General features: G+C 48.2%; 1 pseudogene; it reads left to right on the forward strand.

Moving 5' to 3' along the window:
- The first annotated feature begins 5443 nt into the window (after positions 1-5443).
- Positions 5444-7423, forward strand: LOC142772271 (uncharacterized; annotated as a pseudogene).
- Positions 7424-12324: the final 4901 nt, after the last annotated feature.

The raw sequence follows: 12324 nt of genomic DNA on the forward strand, positions 1-12324 counted from the left end.
GGTACACTGTACCTTCGTCGCTCAAGCCGTTGGTTCTCAAGGATATCTCGCGGTAAAAAGGGGCTGTCGTCGGAGTGGTAGGCCGCTCGGTTGGTTAAAGCACGAGCTGCGCCGTCCGCTCTTTCATTGCCATCGAGTCCTGCGTGACCCGGGCACCAGATGATAGCGTGGTCCTGCGTTAGGTCCGGTCCTAATAGGCGAATGGTGTTGTGTGGTAGTCTTCCCGTGAGAAAGAGTCTACATGCGACCATGGACTCGGTGAGAGCAAGGGACGATCGTCCCAGAATATCCTTACCTTTAATAGCAAGCGCAATAGCTAAAGCCTCAGCGTTATTTGCGGACGCGGCTCCTGCCGTGGTGCAAGTCAAAAGGCCTTGACCCGGGGCCGCTCCTACGACTGCGAGCACGTACTTGTTCGTGCCGCATAGGGCGACATCTGTGTACACCGTGTCCGGATTGTTCCCGAATTGCCGCTGTAACTTGCGAGCTCGTGCACTCCTACGACCTTTGTGATATCGAGAGCTCATGTTTTGAGGGATAGGGGATACTGGAATCTTTTCACGTAGCTGTTTAGCCATGGACTCCAGTTTCTCTCCCGCATATTGAGGACGAGCTGGGTAACCTACACGGCGTAGCAATTTTCTCCCAGTAGTGCTTAAGTTAAGCCTCTCCCGTTGAGAAATGAGCACCGCTGCGTGTAACCCTTCATAATGATTGTGTATACCAAAGGCTTCGAGACGTTCTGTGGACGTTCCAAGTGGTAGGCCGAGAGCCGCCTTGTACGATGTTCGTATCAACGCATCTAGGGCCTTTAAATCAGTTTTATTGATCTCCTGGAAAAGAAGACTATATGTTATACCACTGAGGACAAAAGCCTGAATTAGCCGGAGCGTCTCAGCTTCCTTGAAACCTTTTCGGTGATACGTGACTCTATAAATCATACGGGAGATCTGCTTCACCGTTGTTCTGAGGGTTTTTATTGTGTGGTCCACTCGCTTATTGCTTTGTAGCCACAGTCTGAGTACTCGCATTTGCTGTACCTCTTTTATCTTGTGGTCGCCTAGAAAGAGGTTGACCGGCTCTTGAATGCGTCGGCTTCTGCCTCGGATTCTAATAAATACACATTTACTGAGAGCACAGCTCATTCTGCTCTGATAAGCGAAGTCATCAACAGCGGTCACTGCGTCTTGTAGGATTTGCTCTTTCTGTCCCAAAAATCCACTGTTGGCCCATAGGGTAATATCATCCGCATAGAACGCGTACCCTAGCCCTGAAACGCTGTCTAGTCTTCTTGCTAAGCGTCTCATGCCGATATTGAAGAGAAGAGGAGATAGTAACGCCCCTTGTGGTTTGCCTCTATTGGGCATAGGAAACGAATCTGAGCGTGTATTGCCTAGGCATTTGGTAGCAGTGTGAGAGGTTAGAAAAGAGCGAACGTAGTCACACATTTTTTGCCCACAACCAATGTCATTTAGCTCAGATAAGATGAGCTCATAGGACATAGTGTCAAATGCACTTTTCAAATCAAGAGCTACGACGAGATGTTCTGCACCAACCATGGTATTGCGGAGTACCTCTTCCCGAAGTAGAAGGAAGGCGTGCTGCGTTGACAAATGTTGGCAAAATTCAAACATGCTTGTTGGGAAAAGGTGCCGATCTTCAATGTAAGTCGTGAGACATGTGTGAATCACGTTTTCGAATAATTTTCTAAGACAGGATATTAATGATATTGGTCTTAGATTTTGTAGGTCGGGTGTTTTCCATGGCTTCGAAATAAGAATAATTTTGGCTTCCTTCCAATGTTGAGTAACCACACCCTTCTCGCATACCTGTTCATTAAAATACCGAGTAAGTTGTTCCAGGTGTTCATCGCTCAGATTCCGAATCATCGCGTTTGTTAGCTGGTCAGGTCCGGGGGCAGTGTTGCGCTTTGCTGCTTGCGCTGCCACGAATAGTTCTGCCTTGGTGATCGGTGCGTCGAGCACTGCGTTTTCCTGGCTATGGTATGTTAAAGTGCACGGGGGAGTTGTGAACGCACCTATGTACTTGTGTCGGAGCTTAGCGAGGAGGGCATCATCTGTTCCTGGGAATTCTCCAGCGAGCTTCTTAAGAGTTCGGTTTGCTGCCGTTTTGGTTTTACCAGGTTCCATTATGCTGCGCAGTATTGCCCATGTCTTGGAGGTGTGTAAGGTTCCTCGGAGTGAGTCGCGAAAATTCGCCCAGCTCGCCGTCTCCAACTGCTGCGCGTAAGCGTTTGCCCGCTCAGATATCTCAGCAATTCTATGGCGCAACTTTCTATTGAGCCGCTGTTGTTTCCATCGCTTGGTCAACCCTCTCCTGGATTCCCGCATATGTATCAGATAGCTATCGACTACCGGGGTTTCCGCTGTGAGCGCAACCCGCTTAGAAATTGCTTTGTGAGCCTCTCGTATGTGCGTTGCCCAATCTTCAGCGCTATCTGGTAAAATTTCGGGCAGTGGGACTTTACGGTAAGTTACACAATGTGCTAATACAACATGGCCATGAGACTGCAAAGTTTCGGGGGAGGCAATCGACATGCTCAAAATATAATGGTCACTGCCGAGATTCTCTTCTAGATTGCTCCAGAACACCTCGTCAACATTATTTATGAACGTAAGATCAGGAAATGTGTCTGTGCTGACGCTGTTACCCAATCTTGTCGGGTGTTACGGGAGTACGAGAAGATGGAGCCCATGCGTATCAACAACTCGCTCGAGTTCCTGGCCTTTCGGGGTATATTTTCGGTACCCCCCGGTAGTGTGAGGGGCATTAAAGTCCCCGAGAAGCAGTAGTCGATCCTGGATGCTGGAATCACCCTTGGCATACCGAATGAGGGCGTCAAAATCGGCCTTCTTTTCCTTGGGGGAGCTATACACGTTCGTATTTATGGTTTTGGCTTTGCTACGCTTGTGCGGTTGTACACTTATGATTTGGTGGTTAATGCTGCTAGTTACCAGATAATCTATACTAGTCGCTGTTTCCTTAAGAACCAACGTGGCGACTTTAGTAGTCTGGATTTGATATCATGTAGTAGCCACTCAATTTGATTGGCTTATTGCCAACCTCTTGTAGACAAATGACATCAGGTTTGACTGGCGCCGTATTAAGAAATTGTTGCAGAGCGGCCGCACGTTTGTGGAAGGTGTGGCAATTTCATTGCCAAATTTTGAGATATTCGGTGCGCGCTCGTGTTTTACTCGCCATGGATAGTGCTATCGCTGTTCGAGGTTGGGAGTTGCTTCGGACGACGGATAGACGGAGCACCCGGGCTGCTTTTAGGCCGTTTAAGAACAGTGGCCCATATGCTGGCAATCGATTCATCGGCATAACTTTTTAGGTTCTGAAATTCGGAAAACATTTGCTGCTGAAAGCTTTGCATGCATTGCAGTTGCTGCATTACTTTTTTTAATGTACCTTCCATAGAATTAGACTTGATCGTAACCTGGCCAGATGTGCCGGTTGCTTTAGAAAGTGTTTTTTTTTTTTTTTTGCTCAATTCTATACCGCGCTAAGCTTTGAGGGAGGCCAACTCTCGTTTTATTTCTACTAAGCTCTCACGGAGGAGCTCTCACGGAGGATATTCTGGATTAGCCGTTATAGGAGCAGCGGGAGAAGCAACTTGTGCATAGCTCACCTCGCCATGTTCGGGCGCTTGCTTGATCGCTGAGCGTGGAGCCCCGGATTTAGGTGACTTGTGTGAGTGAAATTGGGGTGGGGTCTTGTGAGTAGAGTCCTTCCGGGTCCGGGATCTCGATCTAGATCTGTATCTAGAGCCGAGCCTTGGGCGAGTCTCTGGCGACTCCGGACAGTGGCCCAGGGCAGATTGTTCATCATCAGAACTGAACCAGCGGGGGCGTTGAGGTGGCTTTGGTGAGGTGTCATTCAGAGTAGGCTGGTGCACACTAGCCTTTGAGGTTCTTTTCCGCGGAGATTTGAGTCGTTTACTGCAACTTCGGTCGCCTGTGAAATGACCCTTTCCACAAGCTGCACACTTCGGAGAGCACTCATGTCCGGCTGCAGGGTCTCGTTGTCGACAAACGTGACACACTTGAGTGTCCGGCTGGGGGCAAACGTCCAAACGGTGACCAACCTGTTGGCACACTTTGTACACCTGGGTGGTAACATTCTAGGGGTAGCAAGCAAGTTCTCCGCCGTTGTAATAGACGTACCGAGGTGTAATCCCTCCAAAAAGTGTTATAACGGCCGTCTTGGTGTTTTTAAACATCTGTGCTTGCAGAATTTCGACACCTTGGGTGCGTATGCGGAGATTGGCCTTAAGCGCTTCAGGCGTCGTGTTGGGGTCTTAGGCGTGAATGACACCCTTAGTTGTCCCTTCGCTTGTCGCTACGTAGGCATAGACTGAGTGTGGCCGGCCGTTAATCTTTAGGGTGGTAATACGCCTCACGTGGTCCACCACTGTCTGGTTCGGCGTCGAAACAATGAAGATGTTGGAACCTTGCTTGATTATGAGCGAAAATTGCTCACCAGATATATTTCCGTTGCAAGCTTCTATCACGGCGTCTACCAGTAGTGGACTAGTCAAGGTCTTGACCGGTAGCCCTTAATGTGGTCGCACCACTATTTTCAGGTCGTCTTTGGGCAAGGGGGCTAGCCTCCTGAGAGCAGGCCTATGTTTAGATTTTCTGGTTGCTTCAGCAGGGGATACTTGCTGGGGGTACGACGTCGTCAAAAAAAAATTCATGGACTTGGCCTTCTTTTCTTTCGCAAGAGCCTTCTTCTGCCGCAGAGTGAGCACCGTTTGCCAGGCGCCATCCACTTGGTCTTGGCTATCGGTCTCGGCGTTCTGACCGTTCGTTTCATTTGACGTTGAGAGGCTCTTAGCTGTAGAGTGTTGAAAATCTATATTTTCAAGCTTTCGACGTCGCGTGTCCGTCATCCGCGAGGGTACGGGACACGCAATAGCGTCTGAGGGTTAATTCGCGAGAGCCATCGTGTACGCGCGCAACACGCTCGGTAGCGTTCCTGCAGCCGCCTACATGGCGGCGATGGCGTTGTCAAGCTCGCACGGTAGGTAGGTGCGTTTGGGCTTCTAAAGTAAAAAGTTCCAGCCACTTACAGCTGTGGTTGGTGTCAGTCGACGCGGAACAACTTCTGGAAGCCATGGCAACAGTAGAAATCGGCCACACACATAAACTTCCCGATTTCGGGCACAAGCGCGCGACGTAGCGAACATGTAGTGTATTGAATCCGACAATTTTCAGCGGGGCGCGTCCCAAATCGTCATACCCGGGCAAAACCATAATCATGCAATCCTGAACACCGAGTGGCACAACTGGATACACAATTTTTCCAGGTGTGCCATTTCCTTCCAAGTTTACGGCCGTTTGTCTACCGACCACGGAGACGCCGTGGTCAGCGATGCCGGCCCTCTGCCCGGTAAAATAGGCCCTTTGGCCTAAACATGGCTGATTCCGCGCTCCAACTATGCGGATATCACCCCGAAGCAATGGCGTGGATCTCAGGCCTCACCAGCAGTGACCCAAGTTCGATGATTTCTCTGAAAATTCGAAGCCAAGCCTTAATTCAAGCGGCGGAACGCCGCTCCTAAAACAAAGCCAAGACGACGGCGTCTGATGCCGCTCCAGCCGCCGGCTCGTCGGTCGACAACACGAACGCTCCCGCGACGCGCCACGGGACGCAAGGGCAAGACATCCACGAAGTGGAAGCCGCATCCAAAGTTGAAACCTGCACCCGAAGACTACGTTACAGACACCCGGCAATGCAGTTTACGAGATCTGATGGTAGCGCCAGAACACACAGCCTAGCGGGTAGGTGCAGCAAAACCGAGTCTTCCAATGCGTAGCCTAGCGAGTAGACGCAGCAAAACCAAACTTGCACGTGCATATCATTTTCTTTTAGGAGCGGAGCTCCTTAAGGCGTGGGCTGTGCGTCCCCTGTATGTAGCCACCTCTCGTTCAGTTCTAAGTATTACGCTAGCTACCGCCCGATCTAAAGGGTACAGCCATATCCATCCGTCCGTCCGTCCGTCCATCCGTCCAAAAGATGCAAGATGTTATAAACTAGACGGCGGTACATGTAGTTGATTATGAAAGATGCGAGGTGTTATAAAATAGGAATAATGCCACATATGGCGCGTGTCATCGTTCGATATAGTGCGGCGACGTACGCTAGGGGGAGCGTTGCAATAAAATCGAGTGGGCAAAATGTACGGAGGATTCATGGTTTACCAGGTTTACCTCCGGAGCTTCGCCCACTCATCATCATTCACTTCGTGGATATGGCGGCATTTTTTTAGTTGTGAGCTAGGGGTCACGGCTGATTATGTAAGCGCCCAGGAAGCGTTCTTTGCAAACGTGCCAAAAAGGGCGCTGACACTTCAGCGTGTCACTGTGTTCAGCGAGCGTTACCATTTCTTAGTATCCCTGGCGGTCGGTACCAACAATGCTGAGACGGCCCAAAGAGCTTCGTTGCGCTCTCTGGTGCACTGCCGGGTGCCTATAGTAATTAAACCAGAGAACGCGTTTCTCTTATCGACGCGTTCACGGAAACCGGCTACGGCACTGCCCTCTCGGCATACCTCGGGCCGGAGCAGGTCCGTGGAATCTCCGTGCTGCCATCGCGAAACCAAAACATTATTGTCGTGCATAGCCCGGACATCGAGGTGGCGGACCTGCTCATCGGGGACTTTGCAATGAATTTGGAGAAAGGGTCAGCCCTTCTCCAGGGTTACCTAAGGCAAGACGGCGGCAACATCTGCCACAGAGTGATCATGGCCCGTAACACAAACACCACGGAAACTCTTCAACCCGAGTCTGCTGACGTGCCGGCATCATCGTGGAAATTCAAAAATTTGGAACATCCAACAAGGTACGTTTCACCTTCGCGGGTAAGATGAAGCCTGGTTACGTGCACTATGACAATATGGTCGTCTCCGTGCAAAACTACTACAAAACTATCTCGGCCAGCAGCCAGTGGGGAGTCGTCGGGCATCGCACGGATGCATGCCCAAATCTGCAGCTGAACACATGTGGACTCTGCGGACTCCACGCTCCGCTAGTGGAGGGGGTGTGGGCCCCTCACATCTTTGTTCCCCGGTTTTCCGTGTGTGGTGGCGCCCATGCCACTAACTCCCGCGAATGTGCGGCGAAATTCTGAACACCGAAAATGACCCCCCCCCCAAAAGGCAGCAGGCAGCAAAAAGAAACCAGCACCCTAGAAGACAAGCCGCCATCATGGGTTACCCAGTGACCAGCCTCACCGGGATTACTCGAAAACTGACAAGCCAGTACCACCTTCTGGGGGTTCTGGAATGCGTCCGTCTACGGGGTCTCAACCACACGACGACCCTGAGATACGAGCGACGGAGGCACACGACAAGACCGAAGCCTGGGTCAACGCCTTTAAAATGGACAATAGGTGAGCGGTCCGGGTGGGGCTACCTCTCGTGCCGCCCTTCCCACTACCCTCTCATTGGCGCGGAACAAACCGCACCGCCAGAACCAGACGGTGTGGTTGAATCATCGGTGTACATGTGCACGTGGTTATTGTACTTTTCGTTCAAGAGGTGCAAGCTCAATCGTTTTAGGGCTGACGAAGGCAAATTTTATTTTTTCTGTATTCTTGGAATTGAGAGACGTACTTGCGAAAGCGTCAGGCACCACGGACGATACACCGATTTCTCCGCAGGCGTAAAACCAGACGTGAACGATGCACGATGCGCACAGAAAATAGAACTAAATTTCGCGTGGGACCTCTCCGTAGTGAGGGTCCCCAAGTGGTGGGAAGGATTCCTAGCATGTTGCCTGAAGTATGTATGCATTGTTTCAATGGTGATGTGCGTCATGATCGAGTAGTCCTGTGCAATGGCAATAGTTTCAGCCGTCGATGCATAGTGGGGTAAACCAAGGCATACCCTATAAGCCTGGGCTTCAATATTTTTGAGTGTGCGCGTGCAGGTTAGTTTTTCACGTGTTAGATACAACAAGTAGGCTGTACCACAAGAATACAATAAATAACACCTTGTACAGGTGTAACATGGACTCGACAGACACTCCCCAACATTTTCCGGCAAGGAACTTGAACAAGTGACAAATGGCGGTCAGCTGCTTTTTCACGTAGTTACGTGTGGGGTCCAAGACAAGTTTTGGTCAAATATGACTCTCAAGAACCTGTGACTCCGGCTGCATGACACCAATTGCCCGTTAATTGATTTCCGTAAGTGGACATTGGCTTTCTGTTGAAAGCCACGACTGCACACTTTCCTCTTGCGATTTCGAGCCCTTGTTTACGTAGGTGGTGTGATGTCACTGATGCTGCCTTCTGAAGTCGAGCGCGAAGCTGAAGTCGAGTCACAATTGATGTCTACATACAGATGTTATCACCATAAATGGGAACTCGTACGCTGCTTGGTTGCTTGCCAACTAGTCCGATGAGCGTTAAGTTGAACAACGTCGGGCTTAGCACTCCGCCTGGTGGAACTCGTCGGCTACAGTAATACTCGGGTGTCGGGCCATTCTCTGTCTAGACAGAAACAGTAGGAGCTAATATAGCCGCCAGATATGGTAGCAGTCTGGCAATACTGCTTCCCAAGTCTGGCAACAAACTGATGTGACACTAAACAGAAGCTTGCCGAGACATCTATGGCTTTCGCTTTAAACACGTAATAGTGGTGAACGGGTGCGTTACCAATGCGCCAATTTCCTTGTCTTCTGAAGGTTTTGCACTTCAGGTTACCGAGAAAGAATAACAATAATTGTGTTTTATGTCCCAAAATCATGAAATCATTCTGAAATACGTGGTATTACGGGGCTCTGGAAATCAGACAACCTGGCGTTTTTTAACATACACCTTGTCCTTACAGCGAAATACATAGAAGACAAGGCGGAGTGACGTAGCCATTAGGCGGAAACGTTTTCCAAAGTTACTCGTTCCTTCCAAGGCCACCATTCAGAAAGTTCTGTTTGTCTTGTATACATGGGAGTCGGGAGCTCCATAAATATATACTTTCATACTCATCTACAACGCATCTGCGCAGCTTTCGCGCTGCATAGACTGCTCGTAATGGAAAACCGACAGGTCATACTTGCAGTTTAAATGCGTATGTTTGGCTTTTCCCTAATATCTCATCGCATCAATTATGGCATACAGCGCAAGTTGCAAATCAAACAAAACTTCGACACTGGCAAAAATCAACAAAATCAGGTGCCTTGCGTCAGCTGGTTTCCTCTTTCGTAACTCATTTTTCTCTTCTCGTGGATACCAGGCAATGTATAGGGAGGACAGGAAACGCGACACGGAACACCGATCGCAGTATCGTATGGACGCATAGAAGTTTGCCTGCCGAGTCCTATCGGCTTCCTTCATTCCGATCAGAATGATGAACGTGGTGGGTCTAGCGGGTCTCCGGCGGCTGTTGTCCATCTCGTGGTCTTTGGTTCTGCTACTGACGGTATGGCGAGGCCCAGGCCAAACCCGAGGAGCCAACCAGTGTGAACTCAGGGTGAGAGCTGAAAAGCTTGAGGACTTTATAACTGTGCCTTGTGCTAAAGTAACGCTGTACGTATGGCGGGCCTCTCCAGACTGACTGTTACGTGTTTAGGGGTTTCTAAATTCGATCTAGAGCACGGTTCGGCAGCATTTCGGCCCCATCGTAATCCAACACCCCATGGTCAGTTAAAGGCGTAGGCAGATTTTTTTTTTTAGGTAGGGCAGATTTTCTGGACTTGATGTGTGGGTTGGGCAGGTAGATGTGGTGGAGTGTAATTTTGTAACATCTCTGCGAAGGCAAAAAAAATTTAGTGGGGGGGAGGGGGGAAGGCACGGGCCTGGTTTGCCATTATTTCGCTACGCCATGCACTGCGGCCAATAGTCGTGGCCTGTTTGCTTAACAACGCTACGACATGGCCAATCAATCAGTTTATTATTATCCTGTCATAAAAGGATGTTACAGGGAGTAAAATATACAGAAGAGGGTCCCAAAGTACAAGACTGCAACGGGACCCTCTTCTGCAACGGGGCCAAACGTGATGTCTGGCTGTGCGCAACAGTTCACTAACGTTGCCAACTTGCTACCGAAAAAAAAAATGACCAGCGAGTGATGGCAAGCAAGGCTTTGCTTCGGCGGCACAGCAAGTTTCCGAAGTTCAAGATATCGGTTTGGGAATTTCGCTCAACATGGTAACAATATCCTAGCCTTCGGGTCAATACAAGCGGTTTTCTGGTTGTGTGACCTCGAAGTTTGAACTTGGTGTGAATCCATGTTATAAATCGGCCTGCCGTTCTTCAAATAAACGTTGCCTTTTTATCGTTTCCCTATAGTAATTACAACTACTTCCAATAGACAGAAAATTGGAGCGCGTTTACTCAGAACTATTCGTTTCTTCAGAAGTTATTTAAAGCATTGCACTTAAGGATACGCTCTTCTTTCTATCCCCTGTACGGCCACACTGATACGTTATCTCCAGTACGCTATACCCCTGTGGTCTGGCCATTCCCACGTGCGCTATCACGGGATAGGGTTTAGGCTATTCTCTTTACCTTCTACGGTCAGGCTATGCCATTGTCATTTAAGGGATAGCGTATCAGAGTATCCTCTAACGCTATGCTTTGTATGGTGACACTTATAAAATGTTAGGGATCTTTTTAAATATATAAATGTCTGTGCTAGTGCGGGTAATTCATAAATGATATGTGTTAGTATATTGCGGAACGACCCCTATGATTACGGTCTCTATTTCTTTGCTCACAGGGCTGCCCTCCGCACAAGCCGGGCTACATCAACATGCATGTGCTCAGCCATAGTCACATGGATGTCGGTTGGCTGCAAACGGTTGACGAAATATACCGAACTAGTAAGTTTGATGTTAACACTCATTTTTGTTCGCAATGCTGCAGACATGGTTGTTCAATTTAAAAACCAAGTGTGCCCAGTTCGTTTGATAGTCAATTGTTTCCAAATATGTACTATGCGCAATTGCTGAAATCGTCAGCAAACTTTCGTTCCATTATCGCTTCATTTTGCCCCATTATAGAACTCTCGAGAACGTTGCTTAAAGATACAAAAAACTGCCGTTCATTGCTTTTTTTCAATAAGCTCGCTTAACTAATGGATGGTTGGCTTCACACATTCAAGTAGTCAATAGAAGTCTCTCATACCATTCCTAGTTATACTGAAACACGTAGCTTTGTCTGAAAGTGCAGTATTTCAGTGATGCACGCAGTCTATTTGCACAAATTTTAATGCACTTTTTCAATAATTTGATTTAGTTTCTTAGATGACCTTCTTCTCTCTTCAATATTACGCATATATTGGTTTTCATGCTTAATTAGAAAAGTACGGATGATTATAAGAATGTGATGTGAAAAGTACAACTTATTCGAGAGGTTTTTAGGTTAATTAACCAAAAGCAAGTCTAGGCACTACGGAATCAGGGCATTGAAAAACTCTAGATACACATGCTAAAAGAAATCTACAACGGATTTGCAGCCACCATAGTTCACCATAAAGAAAGTGACTAATTCTCAACAAAGAATGGTGTAAGGCAGAAAATCACGATCTCTCCAATGCTGATTGATTGATTGATTGGTTTAACGTCCCAAAACCACCATTTGGTTATGAGAGACGCTATCTCTCCAATGCTATTCATCGCGTGTTCAAGGGAGGTTTTCACGGCCCTAAGTTCGGAAGAGTTGGGAATAAGAGTTAATGGAGAATATCTTAGTAACCTGTGATTTACTGATGACATTGCCTTCATGAGTAACTCTGGGAGACGAATTACAACTCATGATTACTCAATCGGACATGGAAAGCAGAAGAATAGGCCTGAAAATTATTATGCACAAAACTAACGTAATGTGCAACAGTCTCGACAGAAAACACAACTTCGGTAAGGTAAATAATTATGTCTACTTAGGACAGGTAGTAACGGTGGAGCCGGACCGTGATAGTGAAATAACTGAAGAAAATAAGGATTGGTTAGATCACATTCAGTAAGCATTCGCAAATCATGAATGGTAATCTGCCACTAACCCTCAGGGGGAACGTATATAACAGCTGAATTTTGCCAGTACATACCTACGCAACACAAACGTTGAGGCTTACAAAAAGGGTTTCACCTGTAATTAAGGACGACGAAGTGATCGATGGAAAGGAAAATGATAGGTGTAACCTTAAGGTACAAGAAGAGATCAGAGTTGGTCAGGCAACAAACCGAGGTTAAGACTATCATGTTGAAATCAAGAACAAGAAACGTACATGGGCCGGGCACGTGTCGTATGGGCAGGATAACCGCAAGTCATGAAGAGTAACACACTGGAATTCCA

This window comes from Rhipicephalus microplus, chromosome 9 (assembly GCF_043290135.1).
Source record: "Rhipicephalus microplus isolate Deutch F79 chromosome 9, USDA_Rmic, whole genome shotgun sequence".
In the NCBI taxonomy this organism is placed as follows: domain Eukaryota; kingdom Metazoa; phylum Arthropoda; class Arachnida; order Ixodida; family Ixodidae; genus Rhipicephalus; species Rhipicephalus microplus.